Consider the following 26,371-nt stretch of genomic DNA (forward strand, 5'->3'; position numbering starts at 1 on the left):
ACTCTGACTTCTGTCACCAAGTGCTCAGTTTTGCCAGTGCTTTAACTCTAACGAGTCCAGCTGAATTTATGACAAGTTGGGTGATTTCACAATGAGGACACGGCTGTGTGGAATTTGAATTTGGGGAAGGGATGTCTTCATTTTCGTGTTTTCCTTAGAAGGGTGTGATGAAAGGAATTCTGGATTGGGAGTCACAGGGGTTATAGCTCTATGTTTAGATCTGAAGAAGCTCAGTGGCACCAAGTGTGTTGGGTAGATGCTACCTAGTTGTGCTGTATCCCTCTCCCAGGGTCCTTGAAAGAGCCACTGTAGGGGAATCGAAAGAACATAGACACAGAAGCCAGAACTGGTTTTGAATCTTAGCTGTGTCTCCTACTAAACATGGGATCTTGGGCAAGCCCCTTAACCAATCCAGACCTTGTACCAAAGATGGCAGCACTGGGGGACGGACTCTTTGTTTTCTCAAATCCCTTAAGTTATAAAACACACTACACTCTGTTTGATTTTAAATACACGTACAAAATGTGCTATTGATGGCGCTCTTTCCTGTGCCTAAAATCGGGGGTCCAACAGCATCCAGGCCTCCTTCCACGCAGATTGTGTGTTTAGTCTGTCCTATGGCTAATGACTGCAGCTGTTTCCTGCAGAGCCTGTTATAAGATCCATAAAAGGCCGAGATATTAGGGCTTCAGAAGCAGGTAATGAGCATACACAGAAACCACATGGTTTTTTTTTCTTTCCGTTTGGATTTTTACTTTGTGGGCTTTCTGCACAGGAGTTTGTGGGTATGATGCCAACTCTCGCAGACAACAAGGATTTATTGTATTAATAATCTACAAATTATGGATTGCAAAAACAAAGCCATTTGGGGATTCCATTGAACTTCTACCAAGAAAGATGCCTCCACGCTGAGGTTTTCAAGTTTTTCACTGTGCTCGGTTGAAATTAATTACAAACTATACATCTATTTGCATGTTAATTATGAAAACATACTATGGAATATACTTAGGGTAAAGCACAACAGAAAAAGATGGCAATTATGAATATTGGAGAGCAAACCAAATGGAACACCCAACTAAGACTCTCTCCCAAAAATAGGCTTAAAAATATATCTTTGCAAAGCTATAGAAATCTTATTCATTCAAATCCACCAAATACAAGCCCATTTACAAATTTTCTCGATTTTGGATTGCTTGAGATAGTAGGTACTTGAACTGTGATGGGAAATGAATCCCCAAATTAATTTTAAGGAATTTTTTGACTGATGACCATTCACATGACCAAATCTTGTTCTACACCTGTTCTATCCACTGTGGCTCTAAAAATCTGGCTAAAACAATGTGGCTTTAAAAACAGAATCCATGTTCAAATTGTAAAAATGTGTGTTTTTTTAACAATTATTTTCTTTATTGCCAATATGTATTGTAAGTACTGTATTACACACAGTGTTTCCTAAATTTAATTGGACCAAGGAATCCAAGGCAAATAGAACAGACACAATCAGAATTATGTTCCTTGTTTACTTCATCAGAGGCTGGCCTGCTACTCACATTAGCTCTTTCTGGCTGGGCTACGTGACCCACCCATGCTCTGTACACTTCTGACCTGAAACAGTAGGAGGGTGGAAGAAAGGATGGGAATATCTTCACAGGCCAACTCTGTGAAGCCCACAGGGAGGATGCTTCCAATAGGAAGTCCATTGTCGTAAGATGGAATTTAGGAGCTATAGCCAACTGTTTCTTACAGCCCTTCTCACAATTAATGTGTCACGGCTACTTGATCTGTCAGTCTTGGCAGTTTGGCCCTGGGGCATTTCATCTCCTTCATAAGCAAAGGGAAAATGGGAAGGGAGTGGTCCAGCCCAAAGAGGAGGAGTGGAGAGGGAAAGAACATTATTTGACTTTGTGTTATGTAACCAGCACAGGGCCAGGTGCTTTGCATACATGATCTCAGTTATGGACTGACTTTTAAAAGGTCAGAGAAGTTAAGGAAAAGAAAGGAGGAAAAGAATCTTAGGGGAACTAGAGTATCTCTGTCTCAGGGAAAGAGCATACCACCTCTTCTGGACCAAAAATTCACCAGGGCCTCCATCTGTCCCTTCCAACTGGGATGCCAATTCCCCCACATCATCTTCATTCCAACTCTTCATCTGCATTTCTTTCTTTGTCTCTAAAAGCACTCTTCCTACCATGAATCCACCACCACCTATCTCTCTCCTTCATTTTCATAAAATACTCTCATGGCCCCTAATTCTTCAACTACCCTTTACACTCAACTCCCTGACTTTGGCTCTACCGTGCAACACCAACTAACCAATAGGATCTCCAGTAATTTCCTAGTAGCCAAATCCTGTGGAAAAGATTGAGTTCTCCTCTTTAGTTGAAGGGTATGCAGTAACTTGTGTTCTTGACACTTCCTTGTCTCTTGATTTATTACTTTTTTTTTTTAACATTTCTCTTAACCCTTTAATTCCTTCTGATCCTCCTTGCCTGGCTTATTGTCCTCTTCCTATCTTTCAGTGTTGGTGCCTCCAGAGTTTATGTTCTTACCTCTCTTCTCATTTTGCATGTTCTCTTTGGGTAACCTCATCCACTATTCCACCTCTAACCTTCTCAGTCGTTGTGAGTTCTTGTTCCCCATGTATTGATGCATCCTGGACTCTACCCCACCTTTTCTACTTTTTGTTGGATATTGACATGAGGAGCTCCCCAAACCAAACTCATTTTATTTCCTTTCAAACCCATCCTTCCTCTTAGAATCCAGTCCTGGGATAAATGGTACCAGAGTTTCCCAGTGACCTGAATCAGAAAGCTGGAGGTCATCCCCAACTCCAGTCTAACATTCATAGTGCTCCCTGAACTTGTCATTAACATACAGGCTTTAAACATATTCAGAATCTCTCCACTGCTTTTATTTAAGAAGCAGATGACTTAGTATGGCATTCGAAATCCTTTAAAAAGTGGCTTTGACCTATGTTTTCCGTCTAATCTTATGTTATTCTCATCCCCAAATTCCCATCATGACTCATATGCTTCAATCATACCTCATTGCTTGCAGCTCTCTAGATACACTGGGTTCCTTCTCATCTTGATGTCTTTTCTTAGGATTGCGTTCTTGACCATGACTATTTTCTATGTCTTCAAGACCTACCTCCTCTTGGAGAAACTCGCTCAACCTCCCTTTTCCTCTTATGCCCTGGGTCATGGGTCTCTTTGAGTTCTTTCTGCTCAGTAGAGGGAGCCCTAATGTAGGGCTTCTCACACTGCACTGGAATCAGTTGCCCAAGTGTCAGTCTAGATCTACTAGACAATAGATGCCCTTCCCTCTGTCACTTACTGGCCTCCAGCACAGTGCCTAGTTAAATGAATGACCGAATTAAAGCTGTCTTCCTTAACCCTGGTTTTCTCAAATGTCACTGATGTCCAAATGACATCGGTGTACCTCTCCCTTCCACCTCTTTTGCCTCGCCTCATCACTACTTCTCCTTTACAGTTCACAGATACAAGGCATCGGCAGCTTGCATAACTTCTCTGTGCATCACTTCCTTCGTCATCAAATGAGAACAACAACTGTACTCAACTCAGGAGGTTGTCATAAGGATTCAATGAGAAAATGCATGTACTATTTTAGTACAACGTCTGGCTTATAATATATGCCCAGTAAACATTAGCTGTTGATGTTGCTTCTATAAAAATAAGATTCTTTTTTTGTTCTTATTTACAATTCAGGGTAAGTAGTTGCTTACTTAGAGAGGAGAGGTAAAGGTTTTGGCCATGGCTCACGGGCCCAGCCGCTCCGTGGCACATGGGATCTTCCCGGACCGGGGCACAAACCCGTGTCCCCTGCATTGGCAGGTGGACTCCCAACCACTGCGCCACCAGGGAAGCCCAAGAGAGGTAAAGGTTTTAATAAGCTATTAAGAGTCATCCTTGCCCGTGCTTTTTTTTTTTTTTTTTTGCCCGTGTTTTGTTTTATACTTTTTTCTGTCTCTACTTTTTTTATTGACATTGCCAATTAACATAGAAGCTTCATGTGCATTGGTCATTTTGTCTACCCAGTATCTCTACATCCTTTCTTTGGTATGAGCATCCTTTCTTTTGAGAAACTGCTCTCCCCACATTTTATGTGGTCCTAGGAGTTGTCAATCCAAGTGTCTTTGTTAGCTCCATTCCCCACTCATAAAGTAAGGACATGGCCTAAGCCAGGATAATCTTTCTTCTGGGATTTTGTCACAGAACCAAACTTCTGGGGGCTGACTCACAGTCAATGCTATATGCATTTTTAAAGTTATTTTCACCCTCTACTTCCTGATGCTTGACTGCTCTTTACATTGTGTGCTTTTTGAATTCACTATCCTTCTAATAAATTAATTTCTTTCCTTAAATTGGCCAGATTGTAATTCTGTTGCTTTCAAAGAAACAACCATAACAGGTACAGCATTGTCCAGTTACATCAATACCAAATGAACCATTATCTTTTGAGCAAGTGAGAGTTGTAAGGGAATGATTCCAAAGAAGTATGAGACATAGTTCTGGTTTCAAAGAGATTACAATCCAAATGGGAAGAGAAAGCAAATACAAATAAAATAATTCAGGAACAACTAAATGACAAATTGTGGGTAAGTGAGTATTAGGATAAACTGTAAACAATTTCTCTTTTTGTAAGTAAGAAAACTATTGGCAATTTTGTATATGTCCACGTAACACAATTCTAATGGAAGTTCAGGAAAGGGGTGGAGGGGGGGGACAAATATAAGATGAGAACTCCGAAATGGGAAAAGCTCCGTGTGGGAGGCGAAACTTAAGCTGGTCCTGGAAGGATAGGCAGACTCTGAGAGAAAGGGAAAGGGCTTAGCTGAGAGGAAGAAACAAGTAGGGAAGGGCACAGAGATGGGAAAATGCACTGACCTTGAGAGTCAATGGGGAGCTTAGCCTGATTGCAGCAAAGGGCATATCTGGGTGAACAGGAGAGAGTATGCAGGGATAACTGCATGAATAGTTGTGGCAGGCAGATAAATGGTCCCCAATGATGTCCATGTCCCAATCTCCAGAATCAATGAAGGCTGTGGATGGAATTCCAGCTGACCTTAAAATAGGCAGGTATTTCTGGATTATCTGGGTGGACCCATTATATTCACAATGGTACTTGTAAGTAGAAGAGGGAGGCAGAAGAGGAAGTTAGGAGTGATACGATGTGAGAAGGACTCAATCCATGGTTGCTGGCTTTGAAGATGAAGGAATGGGGTCACAAGCCAAGGAATGTTGGCAACTTCTAGAAAATGAGATAGGCAAGGAAGTGGATTATTCCCTACAGCCTCTGAAATGTGGTATAGCTCTGTCAAGACCTTGATTTCAGCCCAGGGAGACCTGTGTTGGATTTCTAACCTATAGAACTGTAAGATCATAAACTGTTGTTTCAAGCCACTAAACTTATGATAACTTTTTACTGCAGAGATAGAAAACTACAAATACAATGGTATTTTAAATAGCTTTAAAAAAAAAAAAAAGGTACAGAGACTGACCAGTCAGAATGGATGCCCAGCCAATCAGAAGTCCATGCTGGACATCAGTTCAGGGTACATGGGATAAAACCACTTTAGAGATGGCCTTGAACTTAATCCCATGGATAAAACATAGCCTAGTGAGGTCTCTTTTTTTTTTTTAATTTTTAGAAAAAGTTTATTATTTTTGGCTGTGTTGGATCTTAATTGCTGCACACAGGCTTTCTCTAGTTGCAGCGAGCAGGGGCAACTCTTCCTTGAGGTGCACAGGCTTCTCCTTGGGGTGGCTTCTCTTGTTGCAGAGCAAGGGTTTCAGTAGTTGTGGCTCGCGGGCGCTAGAGCGCAGGCTCAGTAGTTGTGGCACACGGGCTTAGTTGCTCCGTGGTGTGTGGGATCTTCCACACCAGGGATCAAGCCCCTGTCCCCAGCATTGGCAGGTGGATTCTTAACCACTGCACCACCAGGGAAGTCCTAACTTAGTGAGGTCTTGGGTAGGGATGTATCCTGGTGAAAACAGTAAGATCAGTGTGGTAGTGGAATGGATGTTGAATCCACGGGCTCTCTAACACATTTCTGACCACACTTGTGGTAAAATTTTCATTTAAAAGCTGCCTGGTTTAAACATACCAGCATCTTTAAAACTCTGCGTGATTCACCTGTGGGACCTGCCAGATCATTCTGTTTGACTATTTATGTTTAAATTATTAATGCAGCAGATATGGTTGATGTTTATTGCTCATACTAGGCACAGTTCTTTGGCAGTCACTTTTCTCAGCAAGAGAATCAACTAAATGAAAAAAAATTAAAAATTCATAACATTTAAGGGCTTCTTTTTTGTATACTAAGTCATAAATTGGGAGGAAGGATGGGGTTTTTTTCTCTTTCCCCAAAACATGAGATGCGGTAGTGACTAGAGCATCAACAAGGGACTATTTCTGAGTCTAGAAGTTAGAAATCATGTGATTCCTTGAGGACGTTTTGTGACCCATTTTTGAGGATTATCATAAGATAAAGGGCAATTTTTCCCACTTTCTCTTCTTTCTCCTCCATATCGTTAATAAAACAATTATTTTTTGTCCAAAACTGATTAAGCTCATTTATACTATTCAGCAATTTAAAAATACCTTCCAAGTTTAAAAAAACGCCATTTATGTGAATGAAACTCTTATACATTGGAAGTTATTTAATCTGTGGGTTCTCTTAGGTGGTACATCTACTTCTGTGTGTTTGATTATTAAAAGGAAAGCCACGAGGCCTCACAGACAGGACATGGAGTTCAGAATCGAATGGCTGTCGTTTCAAATCTCAGTTTTTTCATTTACCAGCCATGCTGCTGGAGCATGTCAGTTGATACTAAGTTTAAGCTCCCTATTTATAAAGTCAGGATAAAAATAATGCCCTCAAATGATGTTAATAATAAAACTTACAGATATACAGCTTACTATGTGCCAAGTCCTGTCCTACCCTTTAACATCTATTAGTTTACTTCATTCTTATAACACCAGCATGTAATAGGTATTATTTTACAAATAAAGAGACCAAGGTTCAGAGAGACGATATTTTGCCCAAAGTTTCACAGCTGGGAAATGGCAAAACTAGATCTGAACGCAGGCATTCTGGCTCCCAAATCTGTGATCTTAACCATTTAATCTAATTACCGATTCCCTTTCTCAATTGTTATTTGAAGGATTATCCAAGCGATGCTCAACTTAAAAAATGGATTCTATCTCAGACTCTCTTTGAAGTTGGTTATTTGCCACTTTGAATACATTTCGCCCTAAAACTCTGCTATAAAACTGTGCATCTGTTCTAGGTCATTAAAGATAAGCAAATAAATACATAAATAAAAAGAAAATCCTTAATGGAAATAAAATATTATAATTTTTAATGATAAATAATAGAAGAGGAGTACCACAGAGGGCAATAGAAATAGCACCAGGAAGATGATTTAACGTTTCTAGGCCTCAGTTGCCCTGTTTGTGAAAGACCTTATCCCTGAGATCCTAACTAGAATGCAGAATCTGAAGGGGGTGTTTCAGGTACACGAATACCGGCACTTGATCAGCTGGACTCTTATTTTTGTTTAATTTCCCTTCAAAATGTATGAATTTCCTTTCCCTTGATATATGCCTATCACTAGCACTATTCTTACAATCTTTCTGTCTTGAGAAAAGAAGGAGAGGCAATGGAAGGAGGAGAAAGAGAAACGGATAAAAAAGAAATGGTAAAATGGAGGAGGTGGACCAAGAGAAAGATGAATTTTCTCCAGTGAGTCGAGGAACAGGACGAGATGGAGGTGGTAGTTGAAGAGGCTTGAGGGTGGGCGAGAAGTAAGAAGAAAGTGGGCAATTATGACAAATCTAAAGTCTCTGTTAAGTGTATTCATATCAACAAATTCAGCTCAATCCAACATTATATTCGTCATCTTTGGTCTAACACCCTTGGAAATCATTCTCACACATATGCTAGCTTTCTGTCATTATAAGCGAATAACATCTTACTTTTTTTTTTTTTTTTTTTTTAGTATAAGCTATCTCCTCCCAGATCAGGCTTTGCATTTGTCCCTCTGGAACTTGCTGAGATATGAATCTAGTTATAGGTCTGAAGACAGTAAGCAGTAATTGGGGCAAGTCTTCAGGAGAATAGACAATCTGTTGCCAGGCAGCTGCCCCAAGCAAGGTTATTCTAGAGTCTTTGAGCAAAGGGAAGCTGATTTTCTCAAACCCAGGAGGATGAGCTGCTTCCACTAGGAAGGGAGGCTCAGAGGATTCAAGATTTAAGATTTTGGGGGTTCAAGATTCTCAGCTTTGGCTCAATTGACCCAGAGGTCACCTCCCAAGTGTCCCCTTTTTCCCCAATGCCCTGACTTTCACATAAGATGTTTGGTGAGTCTGTGTAATTTTGTAATCGACACAACTAAATTCTGAGTCTGGTCTTCAATGAGTTCAGCCCTGTGGCTATAAGAAGAGAATCTTTGGGGGCTACCATAGAAAAAGTTCTTGAGTTTTCTCACTGTAATTTGAGCTGAGAGCTTAAAGCCCTGAACTTGTCATTGCCCTCTTATAAGCCCCTCAATTCACTCAGTTCATTCACCCCGCTGTCTTTGAAATCGTCATCAGCTGTCATCACTATCCCTCACTTTGCTACCATGAAGGCCAAGTTCAGCAGGCATTTGGTCCCCTAAGACACTGACTTAATAGGAACTTTATCACAATGAGCCACAATAAATTGAGAGGCTGCTGCTTGGCATGAAATACTAACATTTCATTCTCATTAGCAGGTGCCAGCACTGCATTCAAGCCCAGGCATAGAACCAGACCAATCCCATAACCCCATCCTGGAGGGCCTCCTGGTACAAATACTGTGCAGTCAGCGTCCATGAGGAAAACAGAAATCACATTAAGTATTTCAACTGGAAAATCTAATAAGGGAATTTAGAGGGTTAAAGAACAAAAAGGCAACACTGCCAGAAAGCCGGCAGTTCAGAGGAAGGGCTACAAGGAGGAAGGGCACAGACCTTTAGGTAGGGTGGCTTCTGTGCCTAGACGCGGAAGTTCCCTGGGAGCGTGGTGATGGGACTAGTCCTGAGAAAGCTGAAAGGAGTTGGCGTCAGGTGCCATTACTGGGACAATTCAGTTCAGACAATACCTATTCCAAATAAGAAGTCCCTTCTCCTCTACTCCTGGATTCCCTTCTCTACTATCTCCTGTTGGCTGAACCTAACTGGAAACAAAGGGAAAACTTACTTTGCAGAGTGTTATCCCAGTATCACAGAGCAGATTACAGAAGCTTAGGTCTGGAGCAAAAGACTATAACTTAATCACTGCACAGTGGGTAAGGAGTGAGAAAGGAGTTTACAGTCATATGCAAGGGGCTTGTGTTGGCCAGACCATTCACATGGTGTCTATATTTACACAGCTATGGCTATGAGTTAAGATAATCAATAGGTAGCAATTTTGAGCAAATAAACAAACCGATATGGCTGTACTTCCATGGCTAAAAGTCTCAGGTCTGAATGTCTAATCGGGGCTGAAATGGAACATTCTAGGTATTGTGTTATAAAAATTACTGCTTTCGGGCTTCCCTGGTGGCGCAGTGGTTGAGAGTCCGCCTGCTGATGCAGGGGACGCGTGTTCGTACCCCGGTCCGGGAAGATGCCACGTGCCGCGGAGCGGCTGGGCCCGTGAGCCATGGCCGCTGAGCCTGCGCGTCCGGAGCCTGTGCTCCGCAACGAGACAGGTCACAACAGTGAGCGGCCCGCGTACCGCAAAAAAATAAAATAAAAATAAATAAATAAAATAAAATAAAATACTGCTTTCTTCATTTTAAAACTGTTTTGGAGACGTTGTAGGGGAACAACAACATTGGGCTTACAGCCACTGGTACCAGACCTTCCGTTATAATATGAAATGGAGAAAATATTGCTGCTGTGTTTCACTATGAATAACTAATAAGACACTGTGAGCCTAGGATTTCTGGACCTTCACTCTGTGGCAAAGGCACATACATGTCCCCATATGGACTGGAGCTTCCGTGTTCCAATCCACTTCATCAGTATAAACCTGGATCTTAATCTACTGTGAAGTGTACTTCACTGTAGTGAAGACCTAAACGTCATCATTAAATGAAATGTTGGATAAATAAATGTATAGATAGATGAATGATTTAATAAGTAAATATGTGATTGGTGCAGATTTCAGAGGCATCCAAACTGGGGGCTTGACCGACCCGGATGGGTTGCTGACATTGATTGTATAGTTTGGCTACTTATTTTTTTTCTCGAAGAACCAGGTTGTTGCAATTTAAAGGTCTGTTGGCATTTTCACCAAATCTTCTCAACCTATTCCTTCTTCATGGGGAAGTTAAAGCAAAGCAAACACCTGCAAGTTAACCAGGCCTTATTAGGTGCAAACTGTTGTGATGAAGTGGGATGGAATGGGAATGGAAGGTGGTTTTGAACTGTCTTATGAATTTCAACAACGAGGAACGGAATGATCCCAGGTAAAAAGAGCTCAATGATCCCTATAGAGAAAGACCACCCAAGGATCTGGTACAAAAAGAAAACCCACAAGGCCTTTAGCACGCTTCCAGTGAAAAATGGGCTTGTATGGTTCGTAGGGGGAAAAAAGGAAGGTCCTGGAGGTGCCGGATAAAGAAAGAAAAGAGACAATATAGCCTTTACCTGTTTTACAAGTGGACCCAAGACAAACCTTGCTTAGCAGCCTACTGTGGGCCAGGAGCTTGTCCAGGTGAAAGGAACTGGGCAGACATGCCGCTGGCACCGCTGGCATCCTGCAGGGGCTGCTGCCTCCTTCTGTGGCAGAGCTGGGCAAAGCCTTCAATACTAACGGGCCCAGACTGAGGCTTCAGCCCTCTGTGTGAGCCTGTCACAGCCCTTGCCGGCCATGGCCATGGCCGTGATGGCACCACATACGTCACCGGGGCCAGAATCTGGCTCCCAAGTGCTGTGGTCAAAAGGCCCGGTGAGTGATGTGGTCGGGGGCCGTGGGTGCTCGCTTGAGTTCCGCTTTGGTCTCGACCACAGCATCAGAGATGATTTGATGCACTGGGCTTGAACATGTTTTGAGTTACACTGTATTGCATACACATGTAAAACAAATCTGGGAACCCACAAGTGTGTGACCAATTATCTTGCTCCTCTGCAAAGTGTTTATTAAATTTTGAAAAACGAGATGATACAAAGAGGCAAACAACAGAAGCAATCACAAACCCCGAACAGTTTTCAAATCTATAAACAACTTTTGAAAAACATTCAAGTAACTTTCCAACTGTGTTGCCAATGCAGTGCAGAAAACAGATCTTTCTTAAGATTCAGGAAATTTTCAAGAATGTTCGGAATGACCCACATGTGTCTGTTTGGCTGTTCTGCGTGGTAACGAATCACGGAGAACCCTTGCTCTAGATATTCAAGACATTAAACAGCAAAGGGCGAGGCTCTGCAGCTTAGTACCTTTCAGTGATTATAAACCTCTTGGGATTGGGAGCTCAGAGCCCTGGATTGAGGGCTCAGTTCTGCCCTTGTCATATGAGTGATATTGAACAAGTCATATTAAGCCTTATTTCATTATCTGTAAAAAGAAGTGCTTTCTCTATATCGGTGTTTTCAAGCCATTAGTAATGACTCATTAGTGGGTTTTGAAAACAATTTTTTGGATCACGACCAACGTTTAAAAAAGAAAAAAACAGAATCAGACCAAAAAGAAAGTGACTTCCCTGGTGGCACAGTGGTTAAGAATCTGCCTGCCAATGCAGGGGACACGGGTTTGAACCCTGGTCCAGGAAGATCCCACATGCTGCAGAGCAACTAAGCCCGTGCACCACAACTACTGAGCCTGCGCTCTAGAGCCCACGAGTCACAACTACTGAACCCACGCGCCACAACTACTGAAGCCTGCGTGCCTAGAGCCCGTGCTCCACAACAAGAGAAGCCACCACAACAAGAAGCCCGCACACCGTAACAAAGAGCAGCCCCCGCTCGCCGCAACTAGAGGGAGCCGATGCGCAGCAATGAAGACCCAACACAGCCAAAAATAAGTAAATAAAATAGATAAATTTTTAAAAAACCAAGAAGAAAATATCAGAGTGCGTGGCAAGGCAGTAACAGTATGTCTTATTTCATGCAATTTCTGTTTCAGTATGTATGCATATTGAAATTGCTTTGCTCCTCTACAATAGGCTTATTCAATTTTAAAAATGAAACAATATAAAGAGACAAACATCAGAAGCTATCACAAACAAACCCCAGTTTTTAGCAATTTTTGAAAAATGTTCAAATAATTCCATGGCAAGTAACATTCATTTTTTTGTCCTGAGTGATAAAATAAAATGCATTTCTTCTTAGAGATTTTGGTCAAAATATTTGAAAACCACTCCTTTAAGTTTCCATCCACTCTAGTGTTCTATGAGCCTAGGATATGGAAAGGGGCGTGCTCATTAAGCCCATAATGAGAATATGAAATGCAGCATCCTTTAACACTTTCTAGGCTTCCAGACACCATGTTAATTGCTTTCCATGCATCATTTCATTGAACACTCCCAACAACCCTATGTGTTAGGTAATCATGATGCCATTTTATAAGGACTTAGGAAATTAAGCAATGTTGGAGAGGTTCAGAACATATAGTTGGCAGGAAATTCAAGATTTGAAATTCGTAGGCTGACTTGCAAGTCCTTCTTAATTTTTCTACAATTTGCTGCCAAATGTGTGAGATTCTGAGCATCAGTTAGCAGCTCAGCCCATGATACAGATAGACGCAGGTCTCTGTCTAGATTATGAAACCGACCACGCCCCTTCTTCTTGACTAGGGAAGGTGCGATGCACACCCCAATGCCTGCTTGGCCTTGGAAGACAAGGGAGTCAGTCACTTTCTTTGCATTTCATTTTACTCATCTGGAACCCAAATTCCCCTCACTGTCTTGCAGAGTCCCCATGATATCAGAGAAGGCAAAAGCCATGGATGTGATTTTGTATGAAATGAAAATATCAAGTCTTGCCTTTTCACAAGTGTCCTCACCCTGTCTAAGTCTAGAAAGAGGAGTGTGACTCTACATACTGCAGAGAGAAGAAAAGCTTAGCCCACCTGGAGTGTGTAAAGGGATATGTAAAGGGTGTAAAGGGACTTTTAGCAGAAGTACTTATAAATCACACAAGAAGTCTTCCTTTCCTCCTAGTCGATACTCCCACAAATGCATGGATGCTGGCCTGGCCTTACCAGGATACAGAAGAGGCCTTTGTGTGTATCCCTGACCAGAAGAATAACAACTGTTTCCCTTCTAAAGTCATTGAGCCCCCTCAACCTGCATGAAATTTTAGCATTAGATAGTCATTCCTTTTGCTTTAAGGCATTATATCTACAGAAGTTCCTGATTAAAAATGAAACCTTTCTATGGCTCACACAAAAAGTAATTAAGAGCCCAAGTCACAATTAGGTCATCCTAAAACCTAACAAAATTCCAATGGTACACAAACAGTAAGTTCAACTGGGGGTCAAGGAAAAGTCTGATAGTACAGGGCACAATCTGGAGGGGCAGGCTTAGGTAGGGATCTAAGTGCAGTATAAAACTCAAGAGCATAGAGGGTCATAGAAAAGCACTGAAGACAACTCTAGGCCACCTTTCATTTTGGGAGAAGTTTCAGTACTCCAGGAAAAACACAATCTTTTCATCTGGTGCTTTCTAGTTTCACCCATGTTACCCATTTAACACTCACAACATCCCTTTGAGGTAGGTATTTCCAGAGGAAGAAACAAAGAGTGAGAGAAGGGAGGTGACTTGCCCAAGGTCGGCCAGCTGTGAAATGGCAGGTCTTACAACTCCTGAGTCCTTCAAACTCACCACAACTCTCGCTAGGTGCTGGGATGCATCTTCCATGCCCACATCTGTGCTTTACCCCCTCTGGGTAAAGGTGCCTCACACCCCTTTTGATATGTGTCAGGAAACATAGAGATGGATCGAGGGAAACAGGTTCTGACTTTGATCCCTATCAGTGAAATAAACGACTGGGGATGTTTCTGTGTATGGCACAGACACACATACACAGACACACACACACACCACACATAAAGTATCACCAAGAAGAATAACTGTTCTAGGTTCACAATTCAACCAAAAGTCATCAGTGATTAAAGATTCTGGGTTTTGCTTCGATCTCTGGTTTCGCCTTGACTTTCAGTTCTCGGCTTCTTTCTCCTTTTCTCCCCGCCCACTTTTTAGTGGCCTTTGTTCTTCGCTCCTGAGCCATCTGGTTGCAAAGTATGGAAGGAGCACAGTGCAGCAGACGCATGAAAAAGCAGTACCAAAAAAAAAAAAAAAAAAAATAGTAGGAGTGAAAACAAAAGACACAAAGATCCTGAATTTTTTATTTCTCTTTTCAGAGTGAAATATCACGGCTCCTGGTTCGGATGCAAAATGGGCAAGCGTGCATGGGGTCTTTGGATAGGAGATTGACATATGTAGAAAGAGGAAAGGACGGCCCCAGGCCACCCTGTGCGTCAAGGCTGGGCTCCGGCACGGCTGGGCAAGCGACATGAGTCGTCTCTAAACCTGCGACATGTATCAGAGGAGGTGTTAGAGGAACCACATAGCACACCTGCTTCTAATGGCCCCCACGCTGCTGTGCTCAACCCTTTGCACCATGGAATTTATTTTTTCTGGAAGCCAAGGCTTTGAGTCTCTCCTCCCCTATAGAAAGCTTCTGTGTCTATGTCCATCTACCATGTGAATGCATGCAGCCACTACCTCAAATATCATAAATCCTCTCTCTCTCCCCCTTTCTGTCTGCCTGTTTATCTACAATCTGTCTATTTAAATTCTTTTTAAACAAGAAGGGAATATCTTTATGCCTGTTTGTAGGAATATTCTACATCCATCTGTTATTTACATCATTCGTTTTCCTGAGGTGTCTCCAACAAATTCTGGCTGGATGCACTGTATGTGTTATTAATAAAACAGCTGTAAAAATATTAACTGTACGGCCTAATTGTCAGCCCTGATTAGGAGCCAAGTTTATCCCCGGACGGATGCGGAGACTCAGAATTTGGGCTTCAATCCAGATCTGACCCTTGCAGCTCACTTTACATTGGATTCTTTGACCATTTAAGCCGCTCTGGCTTCTTTTTTCCCCTCCAGGGATCTGTGCACATCCGGCCACTGGCCTCCTGACTCCTTCAGCTGGCGCTGCTCCAGTTTCTGGAATGTTCATGGCCAGGGCTCCTACCCCACTCGCCCTCTCCCCCCCCCCCCCCCGCCCCACTTTAGTTAAACTTAACAGCCATATGCTATATAATCACCTTTCGGGGATTTAAAAGATGAGTAGAAATATTGTCAGCATTGTTTCTCCATGCACACTGATAGGAAATCGCATTTGGAAAGTCTGCATTGGAAAACACATCTCTATTTAAAACCCCTGGGTTAGGACACCAGAAGACCCCTAAGGATCAGCCACAGAGTGACACTCCCTTAGTATCTACAACTAAATCAATCTTTCAGACGAACCTTCTGGATATGGAAGATACATGAAAAGGTGATAATGCATTTTATTTTTAATAAAGTGTTCAAAAGAAATCAAATGAGGGCAGAAGTTATCAAATAAGACACTTTTGTTACTGTTCCCTTCGTACAGTTGGATTAGCTCTGACTGCCTAATACCTAAGTGAGGTCGAGGTGTTTCCTGGGAGAAAACAGCTCCATAGAAAAAAAAGTTTTTCTGCCGGTGCCCAGAAAGCCTTGGCAACGCCTGTGTCATCTAGACCTCAGCTGATGGGAAAACAATAGAAGACACTTAGATAAGCTGATATGATGGTTTGCACCATTACATATGAAATATATAAATTATCTGCCAGTGTTTCATAGAGCGAAGGATTAACGACACAGTTAAAGTGTATAGCCCCAGTAACACCTAACATAGCTATGAGGTATTGTCAAAAACTTGGATAAGACTTGATATTTCATGTTACCCTTCTATCAGGGATTTTCTTTCGGACTGCAATATTTCTACTTGAGTGGAGTGCTTTGGAAATTTTGCAGCAATGGCCTTTGATTTTGCTTATGTTTCCAGGAAGTTTCCAAGCTGGCTTTCTTGCCATATAAGATTACTTCTTAAATTCTCTCTCACCTCGCAGGTTCCAGACCACCCTTGCAAATGTTTCCAAAAAGACAGCATGTGCTGTGTCCCCATCTTGCCTGCAATTCTCATGACCATTAGTATTGACAATCCGCTAGAATGCTCACGGCTTGCTTGAATTGTACATTTTAAAAGAATCATTTGTAAGGGGAAACTATATTTTTGTCTCTAACAGAGGTGATGAAAATTTCAGAAAAGAAACACAAAACTTCTCATTTCCATCTCTTAAAGGAATTTGTGGCGGGATAGTAATGAAATCATCACATACGCTACTGGAGAGCCAACCTCCACAGAAAGTTCAACACACGACTGTCTGCTTTAAAAGTACACATTTCTAAAAGGCATGGTCAATTGTCTCCCCAAAATGTCTGCACTCTAAAATGTTTTTGTCTAACAATTGGACTCGATTCAAATGACTTTGTGAAGACAAGCTGTTTTTAGCCTTGAAAGGATTAGTAATTGCTAAATGTTTTAACGGATGCTACTTCCTTTTTTTCTCCATTGTTTATCGTAATGTTACCTGAGTTTAAATGTATGGGTGTTTCATGGCTCATATCTTATAAATGTACAACAAACTGGATGTCTTTCCAATGGAGCAAGAGGAAAATAGCCATCTCAGCCTTCGTGAGAACAACACCATACTTTCTCTTGCATCTGTATCTTCCCCAACTCTTAACAGACAACTGTATACCAATGGGGCTCAATATTCATTCACTAATGACTAAGTTCACAAGTTCTCTGCTTGGCATAGTAGAGAGGACTAAATTTCATTCTTCTTTCACGTTTCTACATTTCATTCTCAAGTGATAAAACTTCTTTCGGCAATTATTTTGCTTAGATGTTAAACAGAATTTATTGGGTACCTTCTATGTGCCTAGCACTAAGCTACGCACCAAGATGAATTTGTAATAAGCCTAAGACATGCTTCTGCCAATAAATAATCATACAGTTTTTTTGTGGAGCCAGAATAGCCCACATGGGAGGCGTTGTATAAGCTGGTGTAGGATGGTGTAACTCGACATAGGCAGATAGGATATTCAGTATTAGGGAAGAGTGTCATGGGATTAGTTACAAGACGAAACTTTACTTGAAAGACAAAGCAGGAACTGGGCCATGAAGAAAGCAGAAAATGGAAAGAAATGTGTAGTTTAAGATTGAAAACTTGGTAGGCTCAGCATATACATTATTGAGTTTCTTGCCCTAAAGCATTATAGCTAAATAATATTTTTTTTTAATCAGATGGAGGCTGGCTGGTGAGCTCAAAGTGTGGTGATAAGACAAGCTTTTCTTATAATCAATGTTTAGGATGTGAAATTGATTTTCTTATGATCAATGTTTTAGAGTGCAGAAAAAATAATCTGCACTCAAGTGTCTGGCATGCATTTAATAACTTACTGAATATGTTTAAGACAGAAAAAACCTCATGACATCACTACTGTCCATTAAGACTCAGCATGCTGAGAAGACGAGAAGTTAATTTTTTGTGATGGCTTCTGGAGATGGATGGAAGAAATGGTCCTCGGGATATTTGACTACCAGACAGAAGGCTACTGAGGGAATGAGTGTATCTCGCACCATTCTGGAAATCTCAAGTGAAAGATCTTTTAAAATGACAAATTCAGGGAATATTTACTATTTAAAATATAACACCGACTTTCCATTATTTTTGCCTGGCAGAGAAGTGGAATTATTCATCTCCGAGGAGACAGCCCTTTTTTGGGGAAGATAGCCTGATGGGCCCCTTTTTATATAAATGATGCTCCCACTGTCTTAAAAGATAGGATGAAAAAAAGGGAGTTAAACTACACTACATTAAAAATTAACTGGCATTTGGGAAATGGTCACTGATGCTTCATTGTTGGTTAGAGAGGGCTGAGCAACTTGGCAAGAAGTTGGCAAGGAGCCTGAGAAGAAAAGACAGCCAGTGTGAAAGTCAAGGTGAAATGATGGCTGATGGACTTTCAAGAATAGCGGTGATTAACATTCAATTGTCAGTTTCCTATTCCGTGCTGACACCACCCTTTCCTACCTTGAAAGCTTCGGTAAAGCTCTGTCACTGTAAAGATCTGCCTAGAGATGTGTTAGAGGCATTGGGACAGAATGGAAGAAGTGGTGCGGTGCTCAGCTTGGACCAAAGCAGTGAAGAAGGAGGATGTCGGCCACTGGAGCTGAGAGAGTTAGTTTGGAGGCAGGCTACACAGAGACGGACCCAGGAGAACATAAGCCTCTCCCTGGGAATCCTCAGAGGTTATCAGGGAGAGTGTGGAGGCCTTCCACTGACACTGGATGGAGGCTTGAGCCATTTGACTTGGATAGTAAAGAAAAGGGAGCTCTCAGGCACTGACATCTGGGTTTCTTCTAGTCATCCTAAATCACCTGGCTGAAAAGAGCAAAGATGACGTATTTATCCATCGCTCTCATCATCCATCCATTCAATAAGCACCAAGCCAGAGTTTCCTTCTTCCAGATTTTAATTTTAAGAATGAATGTATGCGCAAAGCACATTAAAGAAATAGCAACCAAATATTTGAGAACCAGGATGGGTAGTATGCAGCACACGTGGTTAGAATGCAGAGGACAAAGAGACAGCTGTTGGCTGGAGTGGTTGTAAAAAGCTTCAGAGAGAAGGTTGAACTTTATATGGGCCTTGATCAGTGACTTGAATTTGGATAAGAATTAAAGGAGGGAGAATTCATAGTCATTCTTCATAGTTACATCTCACTTTATAAGTCATCATGCAATTTCATGTATAATATCCAAATTCTCCTCACAGCTACTCTCTGAAGTAGATATTAATCCCATCTCTCAGACGAAGATGCTGGGGCTCATAGTTTAGAAATATTTAGAGACATAAAATTAGACCATATGGGTGATTCAATAATCAGAGTAATTGTTATTATCAAGTTCCTCTAAGATTTAGAAACATTCTTTGAATAGCCTAACATTTTAACAGTTTGTGATGAGCCCCATATTAAAAGAACAGATACATAATGAAATTTAAACTCACAGAAGATATAAATTAGGAAAGATGGCTTATGAAATTATTCATGACTCATCTAAATATCCAGTTCTCTATTTTATGTGAAGTGATTTTCAAAATGCCATGAATGTGTCACTTTTCTGGAATGCACCATAGAAATTTACACTGGGAAGGTGCTTTGAAGACCGCCCTGTCCAACGGCTCATATCTACAATATAGAGGATTTGGGCCTTGCTAAATGCATCTATCACATATTAGCTCTGCTTATTACTATCCTAATGTTATAAATAACACCAAAGAAATACAAACTATAGTCTCTGCCCCTAATCTGCTTCTAATCTGTTCTGTAGACCTTTTCCCCTTTCACAAAAGAACTATGATAATTTGGGCTCCCATCTAAAAGCTCAAACATGGAAATATTATACCAAGTTAAAATAAACCATTCCTAACATTACATTACTTGTAATACAATGATTTATGAAGAACAAAAAGTAATTAGTATAAGCATTTCCTTTCCCTACTCTCGTTTTGAGTATAAGAAGCCAGTGTTGGTGGCACAGTGGCTAAGAATCCGCCTGCCAATGCAGGGGACACGGGTTCAAGCCCTGGTCCAGGAAGATCCCACATGCCACAGAGTAACTAAGCCCGTGCACCACAACTACTGAGCCCGCGTGCCACAACTGCTGAAGCCCATGTGCGTAGAGCCTGTGCTTGGCAACAAGAGAAGCCACCGCAATGAGAAGCCCGCACACTGCAATGAAGAGTACCCCCCGCTTGCCCCAAAGGGAAAGCCCGCGCACAGCAACGAAGGCCCAACGCAGCCAAAAATAAATAAATAAGTGTATTAAAAAAAAAAAAAAAAAAAAAGAAGAAGAAGCCAGTGTTGTTTCAATAGCTCCAAATGTCTGAGTTGTTCTTACTCCCATTCCTGTAGGGGAAGTGAAAACTTCCTTCTCACTACTTCATCCCCCTCATTCCACCCTCTTTAGGCCTCTGAGTAGCATAAAGTTGGTTAAAGGAAGACAGAATTTTGAGATAAAGAGGTAGGAACAACTGGGTGCATAGGAAATGCAGGGGATGCCTGAGATGGAGGGACCAAGGACCACTGGATTTTCCAGCATTGGGCCCCCTGGAGGATATGATCCAGTGAGGAATTACTGTGGGATGCTGAGAGAGAGACTGCACACCTGGTACCAGGCTGGCCTGGAAGGCATCAGTGACCCTCCCAGTGGGTTTATATAACCATAGTCAATTTTGTTGACTGCTGAGAAGGTCCCCTCTGCACCCTCCTGGAGTAGAGGCTTGAGTGATGCTAGAATACCAGCACTTGGCACCAGTAACAAGTGACTAAAGGACAAAAGCAATAAGGGGACTACCAGATGCTAAGAAAGGAACTTCCCTTGATTTTTCTCACAGCACACACACAGATCAACATGTTTTTTTTTACTAAGCAAATGGAATTTCCCACTAGTCAGATATGTGGGTGCTCAGAGCAGATTTAATTTTATAATGGCTGGAAACTTTATACTTGCTCTTCTTTGCTTGCCCTTAAGTGCTGTAAGTTAAAAGTCACATACATTTACATACAACCTATCCTCATTATTCATGGATTCCATGTTTGCAAATTCACCTACTTGCTAATATTTATTTCTAACCTCAAAATCAATAGTCACGGTGCTTGCATAGTCACTCCTGGACAAACACAGAGCGGTGAAAAATTTGAGTCTTCTGAGACGTACGTTTGCAGCTGAGATAGAACAAGGTGACCCTTGGCCTTCTTGTTTTAGTTCTCATACTGTAAAACGAGTGATCTTCTCACAGCCTGTTTAGTGCCACGTTTTTCATTTTTGTGCTTTTTGTTGATGATTTTGGTGTTTAAAATGGTCCCCAAGTATAGAGCTGAAGTGCTGTCTAGTGTTTTTAAGAGCAAGAAGGCTGTGATGTGCCTTATGTAGAAAGTATACATGTTAGATAAGCTTTGTTCAGGCATGAGTTATGATCCTATTGGCCACAAGTTCAATGTCATGAATGAACAATACATATTAAATAAGGTGTCTTTAAGCAGAAACACACAGAAAAACATCGTTACATATTGATCAGCTGACCAAAATGTTGTGACCAGAGACTCACAGGAACCTAACCCTCTACCTCCTCTAGGAGCAATGGTTCAGGATTCATGAATTCAGTGTTTGTTGTGACGTTATAGAAGATAGCTGCCTGAACAATAAGAATTGACTGCATTTATATGTTCTTTGACTCAACTTGTTATGTGCAAAACATTGTACTAAGCATCAAAATAAAAACAGGCAACACGGCCTGCAATTTCTACCAGACCTGCATGCATTGCAAGCACACCATGTGCTACAGCACAGAGTCCAACACAGGCTCTTACTCAGGACACGTCTTGAGCCTCATCCAGAAACGGGTTATTTCTGGAAGTAAAGAAGACAGTTATAAGGCAATCTCATTTACAAAAAGGCCCCTAATAAGGACCCAGAGGACAGCTCTGAGGACGTTTATAGCGTGGCTCTGTGGACTTGGGGTCACCGTTTCCTGTTATAAATACCACTCTGAGTTTCCAGGAGGCTTTGTGGGCATCTGAACTTGAGTGAGACTTGGCGTGCTACATCCCAGTATGGGAGTTCATGTAAACAGGTTGTAAAATAATCAGCTGGACCCTTTCCAAACACAGGCAATGCTAAAAAAGAAACACAAAAAAACAAGCAAACAAAAAAAAAAATGCACACAACCTCATGCCTATGAGAATGTTATTTTTTGCACCTGTATAAATGAAAACAGACAAGTTTACAAAATGGACGTGGCAAATGACTAGTGATGATTGACTTACAAAAAGTCAGCCATTTGCTACTGGGCCATCTTTAAGTCCTGGAGCATTTTAACTCAAATTTGGTATTTTGTCACAGTTACGAAATCATGTTGTCAAAGAGAGGTGACTGCAATTCTCCAGTAAGCATTGTGGGTGATTAGGGTTGAGTTCTAGCATGTATCCAAGCCTCGGTTGCAAAAGGATGACTAAAAAGTGGTAGAGAAGCCTAGAAGGTAAGCATCTGAAGGATGAGGATTTTTGACTGTTTTGTTCACTGATGAATCCCCGGTGTCTAGAACAGTGCTTGGCCCAGGGAAGGCACTCCATCAATACTTGTTGAATTAGGTCTATTTTAATATGTTATTTTAATATAAGCACAGCCAGTGTTTATATTTCTAACTATAGGGCATCGTGTATCTGTGCCCTGTTTCCTATACCTGTGCTCTTTCACTCCCCAGCCCAGTCTGCCCCAGTCTTCACCCTGAACAGCCAGTGACTTCACCCCAGAAGAAAACAGAGGAAGAAGCAGCCTCAGCAACAGGAGCCCCATTACTGTCCAGAAGGACCCCAAGTGCCCCAGCCAGACCCATCCTCTGGGCCTCTATTCCCAGTGGTCTTGGTCCTAACCGCTTCTGGAGGAGTGTGTGCAACGTTTGGATTGTTGCCCACGTGATATGTGAGAAACGGTATCTCAGGATATTATAACTTGAATTTCTCTTATTAGGAGCAAGGCTGCACTCTATTTTCATACGGTTAAGAGCCATTTGCCTTTCTTTTTATAGGGAACAGTCTGTTCATTTCCCTAGTCCATTTACCTACCAAGTTATAGGCTTTTTCTTCTCTATTTTTAGACGCTCTTTATATATTTGACATGTTAACCCTCTGTGATAAAAGTTACAAATTTTTTCCCATTTGTCATTATTTTTACATTGCTTAGAGTATTTTTTTACTTGAAAAAGTTTTTTTTTAATACCATAAAATTTAGCTAGATTTTTACTTGATGCTTCTGGACTTGGTTAAATAGTTGAGACACTTTTCTTCATCCTAGTTATTGGAGGAAAATACCCTTCTCTTCGAATATGTATAGCTTCATTCATTTCACATTTAGATCTCTGAGCCTTTGGAATTTATCCTGGTGTACAATGTGAGAAATGGATCCAATTTTATCTTTTTCCATATGGCTATCCACTTATCCCAACACCACTTATTTATAAGTCCATCTTTTGCCACCAATTTGAAATGCCATCTTTATTGTATATTAAATTTCCATATGCAATTAGGTCTATTTCTGGATTTTTCTAGTCATTGATCTATCTACTCATGTGCTTATAGAGTTCTTTAATTATAGAGGCGTTAGAATGTATTTTAGTATATGGTCACGCCAGTCCTTATTTTCATTGCTCTTCTTTTACAAGGATTTCCTGACTACTCCAGCTTATCTTTCCTCCCAAATGGTATTTTTAAAATTACATTAATTGTTTAAGTTAAATTAATTCTCAATAAAATTTATAAATTAACTAAGAGAGAACTGACTTCTGTCTATCCAAGAAACTGATACATCTTTCCACTTCTTCAAATCTCCTTTTGCATCCTTGAGGGGTGTTTTTAGTTTTCTTTGTACAGTTTTTGCACAACTTTTGGTTTTTTAATGTACCTAAGTTTATCATTATTACTATCTTAAACATATCTATCACATATCTTCTAACTACTTTTAGTTTGTATGTATGAAGGCTGTTTACACTGATTTCTTCCCTATCTGCTACTTTACTGAATTCTCTTATTACTTGTGGTGCTTTTCCATTGAGTGTCTTGGACTTCTCAGTTATATACTCATGTCTTCTGCCAGTAGAGATATTTTTGCTCTTCCCTCCTATGTCTTATGTTATGGCAGATGTTGTGCTATTTGTTTTCTACTAAACTTTATATTATGAGGTCTGTGCAGTACCATTAAATGGTCCTAAAGGCACAATTTTAATGGTTGCATGTATTTTATTTTATGGATATGCCAACATTTAGTTAGCCATTTTCCACTTGAAATTCAAGTTTTCTCCTTTTTATTTTTGTAAATAATGTCACAATAAACATTTTTTTGTTTGTATTTATTTGTGCACATTTCTGATTATGTCTTTAGTGTAAATTCCTAGGAGTAGAATCAGTAGGTCAAATAGCCTGCCTGGTTTTAAGGCTTTTTAAATGCATAATTGACAAAATGCCCTTCAGAAAAGATAAACCAATGTACACTCACATCAGCAAATTTGTCTTCCTTCGCTGTGCCCTCAACAACCTAGGTATTTTAAAGTTATGGTAGCTCACCAGACAAACAATATCACATCGTTATGTGACTGGTTTGTTGGGCAATCTCAATTCAGCGTAGGTTCATCTATGAAGCAATTTTTTTAGAGGAGAGGAGTGTGAGGAAAAAGGACCGGTATCTTCTTATTCATATGGATGCAATGGCAATATTCTTTCTTGGGCACATGATTATTTTTCTGACTTAGACTAACTACACATTGATATCTCTATGTGGTAGACATCCAGGGGTGGCTGGCTCTTCCAAGAAGTGGATGCAAAGTCTCTCTGAATTTGTTAGATTCTCTGGAAGACCTTGTAGGATCCCCTCTGCACACTTCTTTCCATGGGAGATCCGGCTGTATCCCTCTATCTCTTCTCAGTTCCCACCACTGGATGGCCTCACGCGTTAGGCAAGCTTCTTGAGCAAATCAATACTAGCTAGAGTCTCTGGTGCCCATGTCACCCACTAGAAACTTGTGCATCCTTGGGGATACCAGCTGGCGGGAGGGCGGGTACAGGCTGCTTCTCTCACCTCATTGTGACTGTCTGGTAGGCACGGGAGCAGATCAAAAAGCCTGTCTGCTCCCCAAGCAGAGTTCCAGGCAGGGAAGTAAATCCAAGTCTGCCTATCTGTTAGCACCTACAGTCTCAACGGGTGATTCTCTATCCAGGTTGAGTAGAATCATGGGAGGCAGGCCAACCCCCTCCCTTGCCCATGGGAGAGAGGAAGTAACCTCTGATGAGTAACACTGCCCCTGACCACTTCCAACTTTGCTTCCTGTTCCCTCCTGCCCCCTTCCTGTCCTCTGCTTATATAAGTGTGACGTGGGGCTGGGGTCTGATTGCTCTTTCACTTGTTAACACCTGTGGTTTTTTGCTGGGGGCCTGGTGCTGATTCCAGGGCAAAAGTCGAAGCCCAGCTCCACATCCTGGTATGCTAATTTTTATTTGTACTTCTTTGCTTAGCAGGGAGATTGGACATTGTTCATGTGTTTCTTAATAATCTTATTTCTCTTTTTATGAATTGACTGTTTGCGGCTTGCTTTTTCTTCTCCTGCTTCTTGTGTTTATCTGTCAAAGCTTTCTCCTTGGGAAGTAGTCTGACCTGAGTTCTCTAAGCTGCATCACGTTACAGCCCCACTGGTTCTGAATTTAACACAACTGCTTTCCAGTTGTAGTTTCTGCCTTTAGGGTGTCACTATTAATATTCAAGATACAACGAGCTAAGAAACAGGATACACAGATCCACTATTTGATATTCATCAACTGGTTTATAAATTTATGCTAAATACGAACAAACTGCGACATACATATTTACATGTATGCATGAATACCTATTATATAAAGTTATGACATGATGTTCAAAATCCATTTCTGTCTCCCATTTAATTTTCCTATAACCTCTCAGTCATTCATTCAACCTAATAACAGCAATCTTAACCAGAGAATCAATTTATAACCCTACCAGGTGGCAAAAGGCTTCTCCAAGTGACCTCTTGGGGATCACTTCTGGCTATCTTCTGGAAAATAGGAGATTAAAAACATGTGTGTTCCCACAATGCTGCATTCTGAAGATGTTTCATCTCCTAGTCCTGCCCCCCCCCACCCCGTGTAAGTTATGTAAGACTATTGAAATCAACAAAGAACAATTCATGCCTTGACTGGGATTATTGTTGTTGTTTTTAAGGACAGACCTAAAATTGGAAAAGCAACTGAAATGCAAGCAGTTCCTACATACTGTCAAGCTCAGAGAAAATTCACTTCTGACTTTTCTGCAGGGGATATAAGTGGATAAGAATTCTTGGCATTTTGTGAGTCTATTCACTCTTTAGGATGGAAATAAAATGTACTTAATTGAATATCCTAAAATCTCAAGCCGTCAGAGCTGAAGCCTGGGAAGCTATACCTGAAACGTGGGTCGAGCTGGGAGAATGCCTCCAGAGGGCTGGAAGGATGAGTGTGTCTGGCATCTTGACGTTACTATGGGGATTGCTATAGTAACAATTCTGCTCGCCCTTCATTTATTAAGTTATTTTGTTGTGGAACCAAAAGGTAAACTAAACATTCAAAGAAACAACGCTTTTAAAGAGATTTTTGCTGTTCCTGCAGCCCAGGCCAAATGCTTCAATG

Source organism: Monodon monoceros, unplaced genomic scaffold, assembly GCF_005190385.1.
Source record: "Monodon monoceros isolate NGI ecotype Baffin Bay Population unplaced genomic scaffold, NGI_Narwhal_1 Super_Scaffold_1, whole genome shotgun sequence".
NCBI classification, from domain to species: Eukaryota; Metazoa; Chordata; class Mammalia; order Artiodactyla; family Monodontidae; genus Monodon; species Monodon monoceros.